At 38.1% G+C, this 16,006-nt stretch overlaps 1 protein-coding gene across 5 annotated transcripts in view; it reads right to left on the reverse strand.

Moving 5' to 3' along the window:
- Nucleotides 1-16,006, reverse strand: part of SNX29 (sorting nexin 29) — a 669,987-nt gene that overhangs the window by 577,849 nt on the left and 76,132 nt on the right. The window lies entirely within an intron of this gene.

Raw genomic sequence — 16,006 nt, forward strand, 5'->3', positions numbered from 1 at the left:
CTTTTGGTCAAGAAGACTTTCTCAATCCCATGAAGTCAGGTCCTGGCTCACCACTGGGAGTCCTGTCCCACCTTGCCAGGAAGATTTATACTCCTAGGAGTCATGTGCCACGTAGCGGGGAGGGCACTGCTTTCAACTGCTGAGCCGGTTTAGAGAGAGACCACATCTGAGGAATAATAGAGGTTCTCTGGGGGGACTCTTGGGCATAATTATAAGTTGGCTTAGCTTCTTCTTTGCAGGAATAAGTTTCATAGGGGCAAATCCCAAGATCAAGGGTTCAGTCTACTGAATAGGTTGTCCCCACTGCTTGCAAGAACATCAAGAATTCCTCAGATGGGAAAGTTTAGTATTTCCTCCATTCCTCCCAGTTCCCCAAGGGCACTTTGCAAATACTTCTTTATTCTCTACCCAAATTATCGAGTATCACACTAACCTGTCCAGACCAAAAGATCTCACTCCCAATTCAAGATTCCATGTAATTATGGAGTTAACTGATCATACAAGTTAAATTAGATAGTGTGCAACTCACAATATAAATTTTGCCCCCAATAAATATCACTTCCTTTGGTCTCACACAGAAGCTGAAGTTGTAAAATATGAACCATAACATCATTTACCTTGTATTCTGACTTACCTTATTCCCATCCAAATCAGCTTAATTCATATCTATTGTCAAAATCTGATCACTTTTTCATTTTTTTAACAGTTGTTGTATGGGGTAATGCTAGCTTTCAAAGCTTCAGAGCTCTAACTCGGAGACTCAGGTGTTACATCAATACCCAAAGTTTCAGGGAACAACCAGGTTACACAAAAATAGTTCAGAATCTCAGAATTTAGAAATAACACAACTCCAGAACAGAAGTGGGTGCTGAAAGACCTTACAGTCTAGGACCCTTTACAATAGGCCCCAACCTGGTAACCCATGCTGTAAACTTCAATTCTTCAAGTTTGTATATTATAGTTAGTCCGTATGAGTGAGGCACGATAATACTTGTCTTTTGTTTCTGACATTTCATTCAACATACTGTCCTCAAAGTTCATTCACCTAGTTGCTTGCCTCACAATTTCATTCCTTCAGTCACTCAGTAGTCCGATGTATGTATTCACTACAGCTCCCCCTTCCATTCTTCAGTCGTTGTACCCTTAGGCCACCTCCATCCATTGCGAATAGTGAACACTACCATCATAAACACCAGGGGGCAAATGTCCATTTGAATCACCACCCTCAGCTCCTCTATGTAGAAATCTAGCAACAGGGTTGCAGGACTGTATGGCATCCCTACCCCTAGCCTCCTGTGGAACCACCACACTGCCCTCCAGAGAGACCGCACCACTGTGCTACCATATCAACAGGGAATAGGTATATCTCTTTCTCCACATTTCCTCCAGTACTTGTTTCTCACTGTTCATTTTTAAAGTTTTATTATCCAACTTAAGTAAAAAAAAAAAAAAAATCAACAGTTTCTAGTATAATCATATAGCCATGGCTTCGCCATCATAATCTATATGAAGACATCCACTTTTCTTCCACAAAGAATCCCATACCCTTCCTCCTTATCCCTCACTCATTGACATTTAGTCTTGGTACAATGCCTTTGTTACATTCAGTGGAAGCATATTACAATGCTTACTATTGACAATAAACCCTAGCTTTCATTGATTGTATTTCTTCCCATATACCATCTGTGCCAGTTTGAAAGGATTTATGTACCCTAGAAAAGCCATGTTTTACTCCTAATCAATCTTGTGAGAGTAATGGTTTCTTCTAGTCCCTATTCAGTACTATAGGTTGGAAACTTGATTATGTTATCACCACTGAGATGTGGCTCGATCAATTGTGGGTATTAAACTTGCTTAGATGGAGTAGTGTCTCCACCCATTCTATGTAGGTCTTAGAATCCTATAAAAGGAGACATTTTGGAGAGATTTTCTTTGGAGAGTGAGGAGAAAACTGCAGAGCCACGACAGAATGACGAGGGAACCACAGAGTCCAGCACCCAGTGAACTTTGGAAATGAAGAAGGAGCAGGCCGCCAGAGTACTTCATGAAGCAAGGGGCCTAGAGAGGAAGCTAGTAGACTTCACCCTGTTTGCCACATGCATTTCTACTGGAGAAAGAAACCCTGAACTTCACTGGCCTACTTGAACCAAGGTATCTTTCCCCGGATGCCTTAGAGCAGACATTTCTATAGATCTGCTTTTGGACATTTCCAGGGCCTTAGAACTGTGAACTAGCAACTTACTAAATTTCCCTTTTTAAAAGCCATTCCAGTTCTGGTATATCGCATTCTGGTAGCTAGTAAACTAGAACACCATCCCATTTTCAACACTTTGCAATGTTGACATTCATTTGTTCTACCTCATGCAAAAACATTCTTATATTTGTACATTTAGTTACCATCACTGTCCACTCTAGGCATTCCTATGTTATACTGTCTCAGTCCTTATTCTCTATCTTTCCTTCTGGTGTCATACACGTACCCCACCCTTCTCCTTCAATTATACTGACATTCAGCTTCATTCAGTGTACTTATATTATTATGCTACCATCAGGGAGTACTGTGCTATCCATTTCTCAATTTTCACAATCAGTCCTGTTGCACATGCTGCATTCGTTCAGCACCAAATGCCCAATCCCTACCCTCTTTCTATCTCCTGATAGCCTCTTTTCGTAACTTTAATTCTCAAAGTTCACTCATTAATGTTAGTTCATATTAGTGAAAATCATACAGTATTTGTCCTTTTGTTCTTGCCTAATTTCACTCAGCAAAATGTCTTCAAGGTTCATCCATGTAGTTACATGCTTCATGACTTTATTCTGTCTTACAACTGTGTAGTATCCCATCATACGTAAATACCACAGCTTGTTCAGCCACTCTTTAACTGATGGACATTTGGGCTATTTACATCTCTTGGCAATCACAAATAATGCTGCTATAAACATCAATGTGCAAATGTCCATTTGTGCCGTTGCCTTCAGTTCCTCTGAACATATACTTAGTAATGGGATTTGCCTTTTACCCATATGCATTTCTTCTACTGAAAAGCATCTGTCAGATCTTTTCTCATTTTTTTAAATGTATTGTCTTTTTCTTGCTGAGGTGTAGAATCTCTTTATATATTCTGGATATTAAACCCTTATCTGACATGTGATTTCCAAATATTGTCTCTCATTGCATAGGGCACCTTTTTCCTGACAAAGTTCTTTGATATGCAAAAGTGTTTAATTTTGAGAAGATGCCATTTATTTCTACTTTCACTGCTCATGCTTTTGGTGTAAGGCATAGGAAACTACCTTCTATCACAAGATTTCTATGATATGTCCCTATATTTTCTTCTAAAATGTTCATAGCTCTAATGTTTAAGTCTCTGATCCACCTCAGAGTGTGAGATATGGATCCTGTTTCATTCATTTGTATATGGATACCCAGTTCTCCAAACACTATTTCTTGAAGAGGCTGCTCTGTCCCAGTGAGTTGGCTTAACTGCCTTATCAAAGATCAATTATTCATAGACATGAGGCTCTATTTCTGAACACTCAATTTGATTCCATTAGACAGTATATCTGTCTTTATGCCAGTACCATGCTGTTTTGACCACTATAGCTTTATAATATGCTTTAAAATCAGGTAGTGCAAGACCTGCCCCCTCATTTTTCTTTCTCTACACATTTTTAGTATCCAGGGCACCCTGCTCTTCCAAATAAATTTGGCTATTGGTTTTCCCTTTCTTCAAAGTAAGTTGCTGGGATTTTGATTGGTATTGCATTGACTCTATAAATCAATTTGGGACTCCAAATCCATGAAACTGGTATGCCCTTCCACTTATTTAGGTCTGGCATGACTTCTTTTGCAATTTTCTTATAGTTTTCTGTGAATAGGTCTTTTGTGTCCTTAGTTAACTGTATTCCTAAATATTTTTTTATTTTCATTGCTATTGTAAATAGAATTTTTTTTCTTAATTTCCTCCTCAGATTGCTCATTACTAGCGTATAACACTACTGATTTTTGGGTGTTGATTTTATACCCTGCCACTGTACTGTACTCATTTATTAGCTCTATATATTCGTTGTAGATTTTTCAGGATTTTTGACATACAGTATCATGTCATCTGCAAGCAGTGAGAGCTTTACTTCTTCCTTTCCAACATTTGGATATCTTTTATTTCTTTTTCTTGTCTAATTGCTCTGGCTAGAACTTCCAGCACAATGTTGAATAACAATGGTGACAGTGGGCATCCTTGTCTTACTCCTGATCTTAGAGGGAAAACTTTCTTTCCCCATTAAAGATGATGTTAGTTGTGAGTTTTTCATATATTCCCTTTATCATATTGAGGAACTTTACTTCTATTGCTATCCTATTAAGTGTTTTAATCAAGAAAGGGTGTTGAACTTCATCAAATGCCTTTTCTGCACCAATCAAGATGATCGTGTGTTTTTCCACTTTGACTTATTCACATGTTGCATTACATTAATTGATTCTCCTGTGTTGAATCATGTTGTTTACCTGGAATAAATCCCATTTGGTCATGGTGTATAATTCTTTTAATATGCTGCTGAATTCAATTTCCAAGTATTTTATTAAGGATATTTGCATCTATATTCATTAAAGAGACTGGTCTGTAATTTTCTTTTCTTGTAATATCTTTGTCTCCTTTTTTCTTTTTTTTTTTTGTTCACATGGGCAGGCACTGGGAATCAAACCCAGGTCTCCGGCATGGCAGGCAAGATCTCTGCCTGCTGAGCCACCATGGCCTGTTCTCTTTGTCTCTTTTTGATATTAGGATGATGTTGGCTTCATAGAATGAGTTAAGTGTCTTTCCCTCCTCTTCAATTTTTTTGAAGAGTTTCAGCAGAATTGGTACTAATTCTTTCTTGAATGTTTGGTAGAATTCACATGTGAAGCCATCTGGTCCTGGACGTTTTTATGAGTGCTTCTTGATGACTGATTCAACCTCTTTACTTGTGGTCTATTGAGGCGTCCTTTGATTTCTTTTCAAATCAGTGTTGGTTGTTTGTGCCTTTCGAGAAAGTTGTCCATTTCATCTATGTTGTCTAGTCTATTAGGATATAGTTGCCATTGATATCTCTCTCTCTCTCTCTCTCTCTCTCTCTCTCTCTCTCTCTCTCTCTAAATGTTGATAGGTTTTATTGATTTTCTCAAAGACCCAAGTCCTGGTTTTGTTCATTTTTCTCTATTGTTTTCATATTCTCAATTTAATTTCTTTCTGTTCTAATCTTCATTACTTCTTTCTTTTTGTTTGCTTTGGGGTTAGTTTCCTGTTCTTTCTCTAATTCTTCCAAGTGAACAGTTAATTTCTCGATTTTTTATTTTTCTTGTTTTTTTAACTATAGGCATTTAGGAAAATAAATTTCCCTCTCAGCATTGCCTTTGTGGCATCCCATAAGTTTTGATATGTTGTGCTTTCATTTTCATTTGCCTTGAGGTATTTAACTGATTTCTCCCGTAATTTCTTCCTTGACCCAATGGTGGTTTTAGAGTGTGTTGTTTAGCCTCCAAATATTTGTGAATTTTCTGACTGGCCCTCTGCCTGTTATTGATTTCTAACTTCATTCCATTATGATCTGAGAAAGTGTTTTGTATAATTTTAATCTTTTTAAATTTATTGAGACTTGCTTTGTTATCCAGCATACGATCTATCCTTAAGAATGATTCACAAGCTGCATGTGAGGTATAGGTTTTTTGTTTTTGTTTTTTTTGTTTTTCTTCTTTCTATTATTGTTTTAATTCTTATTCTGTTGTCTTTTTATTTCTTTTTCTAAATCGATGCAAATGTACTAAGAAATGATGAATATGTAACTATGTGATGTTATTAAGAATTACTGATTGTACATGTAGATTGGAATGATTTCTAATTGTTTTGTTAATTCTTTTTTTAATTAATAAAAAAAAAAAAAAAAAAAAAAAAAAAAAAAAAAAAAAAGAATGATTCACAAGCGCTTGAGAAAAATATGTATACTGCTGTCGTGGGGTGTAATGTTCTGTAAATACCAGATAAGTCTGGTTCATTCACTGTCTTATTCAAAATCTCTGTTTCCTTATTGATCCTCTGTTTAGATGTTCTATCCATTGATCAGAGAAGGGAACTGAAGTCTCCAACTATTACTATAGAGGTGTCTACATCTCCCTTCAGTGTTGTGTTTGCCTCATGTATTTTGAAGCACTCTGCTTTGATGCATAAATATTTATGATTGGTATGTCTTCTTGTGAAATTTTTCCTTTTATTAATACATGGCGTCCATCTTTGGCTCTTTTAATTATTTTACATATAAAGTCTAATTTGCTGAATATTTGTATAGCTACCCCTGCTCTTTTCTGATTGTTCTTGCATGAAATATCTTTTTCTAACCTTTCACTTTCGATCTGGTTTTGTCCTTGGTTCTAAAGCAAGTCCCTGTTAAAAGCATATACATGGATCCTGTTTATTAATCCATTCTGCAGTCTATGTCTTTTGATTGGGGAGTTTAATCCATTAACATTTAATGTTATTATTGTACAGGCAGTACTTTCTTCTACCATTTTGTCTTTTGGATTTTATATGTCATATCTTATTTTTTCTCTTTTTACCTTTACTGATAGTCATGATTTCTACACTCTTCTCCAGACCCCTCTCTCCTGTCTTTTCCTATCTACCTTTAGTGTTTCTTGTAGAGTCAGTCTCTTAGTCATAAATTCTCTCAATGATTGTTTGTCTGAAAATCTTTTAATCTTCCTCTCAGTTTTTTGAAGGACAGTTTTGCTGGGTATAGAATTCTTGGTTGGCAGTTTTTCTCTTTTAGGATCTTAAATATATCATACTACTGCCTTCTCACCTCCATGGTTTTAGCTGAGAAATCCATACATAGTCTTATCAAGCTTCCCTTATACATGATGGCTTGCTTTTCTCTTTCTGCTTTCAAAATTCTATCCTTGTCTTTGACATCTGGCAATCTGATTAGCAAGTGTCTTGGAGTAGGTTTGTTTGAATCTATTCTGTTTGGGGTATGCAGCACTTCTTGGGTCTATAATTTTATGTCTCCCATAAGAGATGAGATATTTTCAGTGATTATTTCCTCCATTAGTCTTTCAGCCACTTTTTCCTTCCCTTCTCATTCTGGGACACCCATAACACATATATTCATGTGCATCATGTTGTCATTCAATTCCCAGAGAACCTACTCATATTTTTCTACTCTTTTCCCTATCTTTTTTTTTGTGTGTGTGTGTGTTAGGATTTCAGATGTCCAGTCCTCTATAGTTCACTGATCCTTTCTTCTGTCTCTTCAAATCTACTGTCGTAGGTCTCCACTGTTTTTTCATCCCTTCTACTGAGCCTTTCATTCCAATTCGTTCTGCAATTTGTTTTTTAAATCTTTCAAGTTTTAAAAAGTTTTTTAAAACTTTCAAGTTCTTCATGCTTGCCCAATGTCTTCTCTACATCTTTCATCTCTTTTGTGGTATCTCCCCTCAATTCATTGATTTGATTTTTTATGAGAGTTTACATTTTCAAACATTCTGACTTAATTGTTTCAACTCCAGTATCTCATTTGAAATGTTGGTTTGTCCCTTTGACTGGGGCATATCTTCAATTTTCCTAGTATGACTCATTTTTTGCTGGCATCTAGGCATTTGATTTCCTTAATTAGTTTATTCTGGAGGTAGTTTTCACACTTTTACCTAGGATCTTATTTGGTGGCTTTGTGCTCTATCTGCTCTTTGGCATTCAGTTCAACTCATTCTAGACTTCTAGCATAGGTTCCGTTTAACTAACTGGAATTTTTCAACCTTATTTTTCTGTTTTTTGCCCTCCCTACCTGGAGCATTTTTCAGAAGAGGGTCTCCTCAGTTATTATAGACACCAGTCAGATTTTCCCAGATAAGACAAGCCCACATCTCAGGAGAAGAGCATAGCCAGTATCAAGTTTTTCTGAGGGTGAGTCCCAGCAGGTTGTCAGACTTCTCTATGAAGATTCTAGACTATGTGCTCTTCCTATCCTGCCCAGCATGTGGCACTTGTCTACCCACAGCCTCCCACCAGCGTAAAGTAATGCAGTGCCTTTAATTTCAGTAGCCTCCCTCTACTAGTGGTGTGGTTGAGACAGAGACTGAGGTAGAAGACGGGCTTAGTTTGCTTTGGTTTTCCAGTTCCTAGGGCCTCAAAGTCCTGAAGGAGGGCCTCCACTTGAGCTGGACTCCACCCCCCTTTTTATGGGAAAGATAAACCTTTTAGGGAATTGTCCCCATTCACCTATTTCCTTTGTCACTCAGACATGCCTTAATTCTGCCCTTGCCTGGACAGTGCTGAAGCTTGAGGGTACTCACAATTCTAGCTAATGAGCTCTTAAGAAATTAAAAAAAAAAAAAAGACCAAAATAAGCCTTCTCAGAGCAGGACCTCAGCTCCCTAGGTTTACCAATCAAGAGCTACAGTTGGCATGTGGCTTTGTATGTTCCAGGTTCTATGTGGCCCCCTTTCTTGGGGCCTACCCCTTTTCTAATATTTTGTACTGTCCAACTGAAAAAGCCACTGGTTTGGTTTGGTTTTCCCATCAGCCCCTCCCCCTCTCTGCTGGGGCAAAAACTTCTGGTCCCATTAGTGCTTATGCCAGGTTTATCTGTGCTTGGGACCTGTTTTCAACCATCAGAATTTGTTAATTAATTCAGCAATTGGAGCTTGGTTGAGCTCATTTCTTTGCTATGAATAAAATATTTCTTCTCCCCTCAGGGAACCAGCCTGCCATGCCAATGGGGGAAGGGCATTGGCCTCCTTGGCTTGGGAGACTTTCAGTGCTGTATGGGATCTCAGCTGTTCCACCCATTCCAGGCTGGTGTATGATGGGTGTCCAGTCACTGATGTTCCCCCAACAGTTGTTCCATATAGTTCCTGGCTATTTACTAGCTGCTCTGGAGGATAAACTAAATCCCACACTTCGCTATGCTGCCATCTTGCTGAACCTTTTCTCTTTTCCTTTTTACACAAAAGCAACACTTGTGAACAGCTGAACAATGGCCCCAAAGATATCCACATCCTAATCCCTGGAACCTATAAACGTTATCTTATAAGGCAAAAGGGACTTTGCAGATGTGATTAAGTATCTTGAGATGAGAAGATTATCCTGGCTTATCTCTGTGGATCCAATGTAAGCACAAGTGACTTGATAAGAGAAAAGTAGAGGGAGATCTGACACAGAAGGGAATGTAACTAGAGAACCACCAATAAGAATAAAATGGCACATAAAAGAAGGAATACCAGCAGCCACCATACATTGGACAAGGCAAGGAATGGACTCTGCCCTGGACTCTCAAAAAAAAAAAAGCAGCCCTGCCAGCACCTTGACTTATCCTATTAAAACCAATTTATACTTCTGGCCTCCAAAACTGTAAGAGAAGTGTATTGTTTTAAACTACCAAATTCATGGTAATTCATCACAAAGCAGCCTTAGGAAACTAATACTATGTCATATTGTGTGTGTATGTTTCTTTTCTTTTCTAGAATATAAGCACTGTCCTATAATACTCCATATACATAACTGCTGATGGCCTCCCAAACCTAATTCAACTTTTTCTCTAATGTTGGGAACATAATATACTGTCAATTGTCCCCACATATATCAATGAACATCTTTGTAGATAAACGACTGTCCTCATTTCTAGTTCCTTAGGAGAGATATCCATACACTGAATTACTAGGTCTGAAGATAGGAACAGATTTAAGGTTTTAAGGACAGGCTTAAAAATCTGTTCTTACCCATACAATGGTCATTCTTACAGCTACTTGCATCTCTGCATATTTCACCCTTTTGTCCATCCACACACAGATTTCTACAAAGCTGTACTACTGTATATGTAATTTCTGTGATCCATTTTCTTTACTTAACACTGGTTCCACAGCATTTTTCCATGAAGCTAATAACAGCAGGAGTAATGGCTGTTATGCACCAGTGACTGCATGAAACTACTGACACAGGGCCTCAGTCCTCACATCAAGCAATGATTTCTCCATGTCACAAGCAAGGACTGAGGCTTGAAGGAACTCACCCCAAGTTAGCAGTCTGGCAGAATGGGACCTTGGACGGGACTAACTCCAAACTTCTAAATTATACAGCCATGAGAAGTGAGGGAAGTTATGCCTTCTTCAAAATGATCTCAGTAACAACTGTTAAATGTTTCAAGTAGGACAAAGGTGAGCTTCTGCTACTAGATTGGGTTCCAGTCCAGACTCACAGACCCCTCCAAAAATTTGACAAAATCTTTGACCCTTCCTTCCAGAAGGATACACGCACGCACACACACACATAAACTGGAGGCCAGGTTAATGGCCTCATGCCCTAATTCCATGCTCACTAGAAGCCACCAACAGGGTGGAGGTGATCGACCGCCTAGGTATAGACAAGAAGGCCTGGTTCCTAAGGAGGTTCCAGTCCAGGGAGAAGGACAAACAGCTGAAGAGACCTGGGCAAGTCACTCACCCTTGCTAATCCTTGGTTTCCTATCCCATAAAATAAACCCAGACAACAATCCTCCAGGGTGTTTAGAGTGATTCTAGTCATAAAGCACTGACTATGAAGCCCAGGATGATCAACCACCATTTTCTTAATAATTACCTTCCTGTAAAAGAAGATTTGTCTTGTTTCCTCTTTCTGTTAACATTATCTAAATGTATATGCATGCACGCACGTAGGCGTACATTAGTGCATCAAGCCAACCTTTGGGGTCATTTATAATAAACCTCCCAGTATTGACCAAAAAATCAACAAGGCACTTTGCCCAGAAGTCTAAAAGCTGAAATACTAAACTATTCCCCTTCCCAATTCCATCCAATCAGCCTGTCCAAACTGCACAACAGCCTGCTCTCTGCTCTCTCTCAGTAGCTAGGATATGGGGGACTTGGCCAGAACAGTGCCCTAGGCTAGCCAGCCAATAACTTGTTTTGAAACACACCAAATACCATCTGTATGTCCATCACATTTTAAACCAACTGACTCTCACCTGCACCCTTTCTTGAAAAACGTAGCCACCCACCTCTCACCTGGAATATACAAAACACTTGATAGTGTGTTTTCGCTTTTCAATTCCACAAATTGCTTAGTGTTACAGTAATCTTCTAAAGCATGTCAGAGTGATGCTAATGATGTTAGAATTATCCCAGTAGGGCTTCACTCCCACTGCAAGAATTTATATAGTCTATTTAAAGTGCAGCTCACCTGCCACTTAACGCATGCAGCATCCATAATTTGATTTGGGAATATATACCCATCTCTCATTGCTTGGAAATGTGGGGCTAATTTCAGAAGTGGGCAAGGGCTTCTGGGTCTCCCAACACCTGAAAGCCAATGGCCAACAAGAACAAGATCAGGGAAGGAGCGCTGAGGCAAGCTCCCCAGGGACATTTGTTAATTGAGGATGGCTAATAGCACAGACTCTTTAGCAAGCTAATGGGCCTCAAATCTAATTGATGCCAAGAATTCTACTTTGAAAACTGCAAGGAGGATAAAACCTCGGCTCAGATTCTAATTCAGGCATTGTGTGACCTTAGACAACTTATTTTAAACTCTCTGGGCCCTCAGTTTTCCTCATCTGTAAAATGGGAGTAACAGTACCTACCTCTGAGGTTTGTCATGAGGAAAAAATGAGAAACTACAAATATATATCAAGGGCTTCCAAAAATGCAATGAAAGTTAACTATAATTATTATTGTTAACATACCTGGTATATACTTTGGTGATTACTGAAGAAAAGCTTTTAATATCTATATTACACTTGAACCAGAAATCAAAGCATTAAAGCATACCAACAACAACCCCTCCTTTTCATCTGGTAACAGCACTTCTCTTTCCTGTAAGAAACGTGTTCCACCTGGAACCTCAGGGAAGCTGCCTCCAGTACTATCACAAGTTCACCTTCTAGGAGAAGGGGTAGGTAACTAGGCTGGGCAATCATCTGCCCAGAGCAGGGCATGTACTTCCAAAAACACCTCAGTCTCCTCACTCAAATCTTGACTCTGTACAGAACTGCCATATGACCCGGCAATACCATTGCTAGGTATCTACTCAGAGGACATGAGGGCAAAGACACAAACGGACATTCGTACACCAATATTTATAGCAGCATTATCTACAATTGCCAAGAGATGGAAACAGCCCAAATGTCCATCAACAGACGAGTGGCTAAACAAGCTGTGGTATATACATACAATGGAATATTATGCAGCTGTAAGACAGAATAAAGTTATGAAGTATATAACAACACGTATGGACTTTAAGGCACTATGCTGAGTGAGCTTAGCCAGAAACAAAAGGACAAATACTGTATGGTATCAATGATATGAACTAACATGAATGAATGAATTTGGATAATTTTAGTTAAGAACAGAGGTCATCAGGAGATAGAAATAGGGTAGATATTGGGTCATTGGAACTGAAGGGATACAGACTGAGAAACGGGACTGATTGTAAAAATGCAAAAATGGATAGCACAATACTACCCAACTGTAATACAATAATGTTAGAACACTAAATGAAGCTGAATGTGAGAATGACAGATGGAGGAGGCCTGGGGGCACAAATGAAATCAGACATAAAGACACATGATAAAGACTGAGATGGTATAATCTAGGAATATCTAGAATGTATAATGATAGTGACTAAATGTACAAATTTAAAAATGGTTTTGCATGAGGAAGAACAAAGGAATGTCAATAATGCAGGGTGTTGAAAATAGATGGTAATTAATATTTTAAAACTTTAACTTATGTGTGAGACTAAAACAAAAAATGTTTATCTGGTACAAAATTTATATTTTGACTAGTGCATTTCCTAATATAACTTATGTGGACAGCTTAATTGAACACCATAAGTACATGGAACCTTGAGTATGGCATGAGATTTTGTAGGTTTGTCCACAGTGATGCCTCGATGAATCCCAGAAGGATTTGAACAGTGAATTAAAAAGTACTTGCAAAGTCTCCTTGGGGGAATGGTGAGAAAGGAGGAAAACTCAACTTTCCCAAGTGGAGAATTCTGGATATTCTCACGAGCAGTGGGACAACCAAAGCAATAGTCTGAGCCCCCAATCTTGGGGTTTGTTCATAAGAAACTTAACCCCACAAAGAATAGGCTAAGCCTACATAAAATTAGGCCTAAGATTCACCCCCCAAGAGAATCTCTTTTGTTGCTCATATGTGGCCTTTCTCTCTCAGCCAATACGACAAGCAAACTCACGGCCCTCCCCCTCTTTATGTGGGACATGATTTCCAGGGGAGTGGACCTTCCTAGCAAGGTGGGATGGAAATCCTACAATGAGCTGCGACTCAGCACCAAGGGATTGAGAAAAACCTCTTGACCAAAATGGGGAAGAGAGAAATGAGACAAAATAAAGTATCAATGGCTGAGAGATTCCAAACAGAGTTGAGAGGTTATCCTGGAAGTTATTCTTATGTGTTAAATAGTTATCTTTTTTAGTTAAGATATAACAGAAAGGCTGGAGGAAACTGCATGAAAATGTAGAGCTGTGTTCCAGTAGCCATGTTTCTTGAAGCTTTTGCAATGTGACTGTGTGATTGTGATAACCTTGTGTTTGATACCTCTTACCTACCTTATGGACAGATGAGTAAAACATAAGGATTAAAAATAAATAAATAATAGGGGGACCAAATGTTAAAATAAATTTAGTAGACTGAAATGCTAGTGATCAATGAAAGGGAGGGGTAAGGGGTATGGTATGCACGAATTTTTTTGTTTTCTTTTTATATTTTTTTCTGAGTTGATGCAAATGTTCTAAGAAACGGTCATGATGATGAATATACAACTATGTGATAAAAAATTAATTAATTTTTTAAAATCTTGACTGTCAAACCCTGTTTTTAACATTTTGTTTCATTTTTAAATTTGCATTTTGAAATAAATTCAAACTTACAAGCAGTTGCAAAAAATGCACTCTATATACAGAATGCCAACATACCCCCACCGTAACCAGATCCACCAGCTTTTAACATTTTGCCACATTTGCCATATTCTATCCATCTATCTGTCTATTTATCTATTTTCTAAACATTTGAAAGTATGTTGTCTACACCACGCTCCTTGAACATTAATATTTTCATGGATAATACTTCCTAAGAACAAGGATATCCACTTATATAACTACCTTTATAGAGTTACAGGTTTCAAGAAATTTAACTTTGATATAAAGCTTAGTCTATCGTCAATTTTTTTCATATGTCCCAATAATGTCTTTTTTGGACCTTTTCTCCTCCATTACTGCATCCAGTACAAGAAAAGTACTGCATTTAATTGTCATTGCCTCTTTAGTTACTTTTTTCTTTAACTGGAGAAATATACACATATTTTTATATATATAAACACACACACACACACACACACACACACGCACGCACTCACAACATGACTTTCCCATCTCAACCATTCCCAAGCACACCGTTCAGGAGGATTAATCACAATCACAGTGTTGCTTTTGCCTTACCGTGGTCCATCACCAGAACTTCCCCATTACCCCAACGGAAACCCTGTACCCACTATGCATCAGCTCCCCTTCCTCCACCCCACCTTTGTCCCTGGCAACCTGTATTCTACCTTCTCTCTTCATGAATTTGCATATTTTAGCTATTTCATATAGGTGGAATCACACAATATCTATCTCTTTGTGTCAGACTTACTTCACTCAACCTGATGTCTTCAAAGTTTTGGTGGTTTAGAGCTATGTACCCTAGAAAAACATGTTCGTGTTCTTAAACTTAATCCACTCCTGTGGGTATGAAACCATTGCAAGTAGGTCCTTTTGACAAGGTTACTTCAGTTAAGGTATGGGTCACATCTATCAGCATGGGTCTTATTCTTATCAACTGGAATCCTTTATAAGCAGAATGAAATTCAGAGATAAAGAGAGAAAGCCACAGAGGGAGCAGCCACAAGCTGAAAGGCAGTGGAACCCATAAGGGAAGGGAGAGGCCAGAAGAGGCTACCATGTGCATTAACACGTCAGAGGAGCCAAGAACCATGGATCATCAACAGTCAGCCAGCCCCAAAACGCCAGTCTTTGTAAAAGTGCATCACTTTGATGAGGCCCTGATGAGATCTGGACTTCTCCTAGCCTCAAAACCAGAAGCCAATAAATTCCCATAGTTTAAGCCAGCCTACTGCATGGTTCTGCTTGAATAGGAAAGGACACACAAAAAAAGGTTCATCCAGGTAGTATCATTTATCAGAACTTCATTACTTTTTAAGCTGAACATTCATTGTATGTATATACCACATTTTTGTTTATCCATTCATCTGTTGATGAATATTTAGGCTGCTTCCACCTTTTGGATATTATGAATAATGCTGCTATAAACATTGGTGCACAGATATTTGTCCAAATCCCTACCTTCAATTCTTTTGGGTATAGACTTAGAACTGGGATTGCCAGGTCATATGGTATCTCTGTTTAACTTTCTGAGTAGCCACCAAACTGTTTCCTACAGCAGTTGCACCATTTTAAGATCAAATCAACAATGTACAAGTGTTTCTATTTCTCCACATCCTTGCCAGCACCTGTCATGTTTAGTTTTTTTTTTTTAATAATAGCCATTCTGGTGGGTGCTAAATAAAACTCATTACTGTTTAGATTAACATTTCCATAATGGCTAATGATGTCACATATCTGTTCATACGCTTATTGGCCATTTGCATATCCTCTCTGGAAAAATATGTGTTCAAGTCCTTTGTCCATTGTTTAAATGGGTTTTGTGTTTTTGCTGTTGAGTTATAAGAGTTCATTGTATATTCTGGATAATAAGCCTTTATCAGATACATAATTTTTTAACTTTTCTTCTATTCAGTTGGGATGTCTTTTTATGTTCTTGATAATATTCTTTAACGCACAAAGATTTTTAATTCTGTTGAAGCTGAATTTATTGTTTTTGATTGTGCTTTTGATATCATATATATAATATACTGCCAAATCCAAAGCCATGAAAATTTGTCCCTATGTTTTCTTCTCAGAGTTTTAT

This window comes from Tamandua tetradactyla, chromosome 23, assembly GCF_023851605.1.
Source record: "Tamandua tetradactyla isolate mTamTet1 chromosome 23, mTamTet1.pri, whole genome shotgun sequence".
In the NCBI taxonomy this organism is placed as follows: Eukaryota; Metazoa; Chordata; class Mammalia; order Pilosa; family Myrmecophagidae; genus Tamandua; species Tamandua tetradactyla.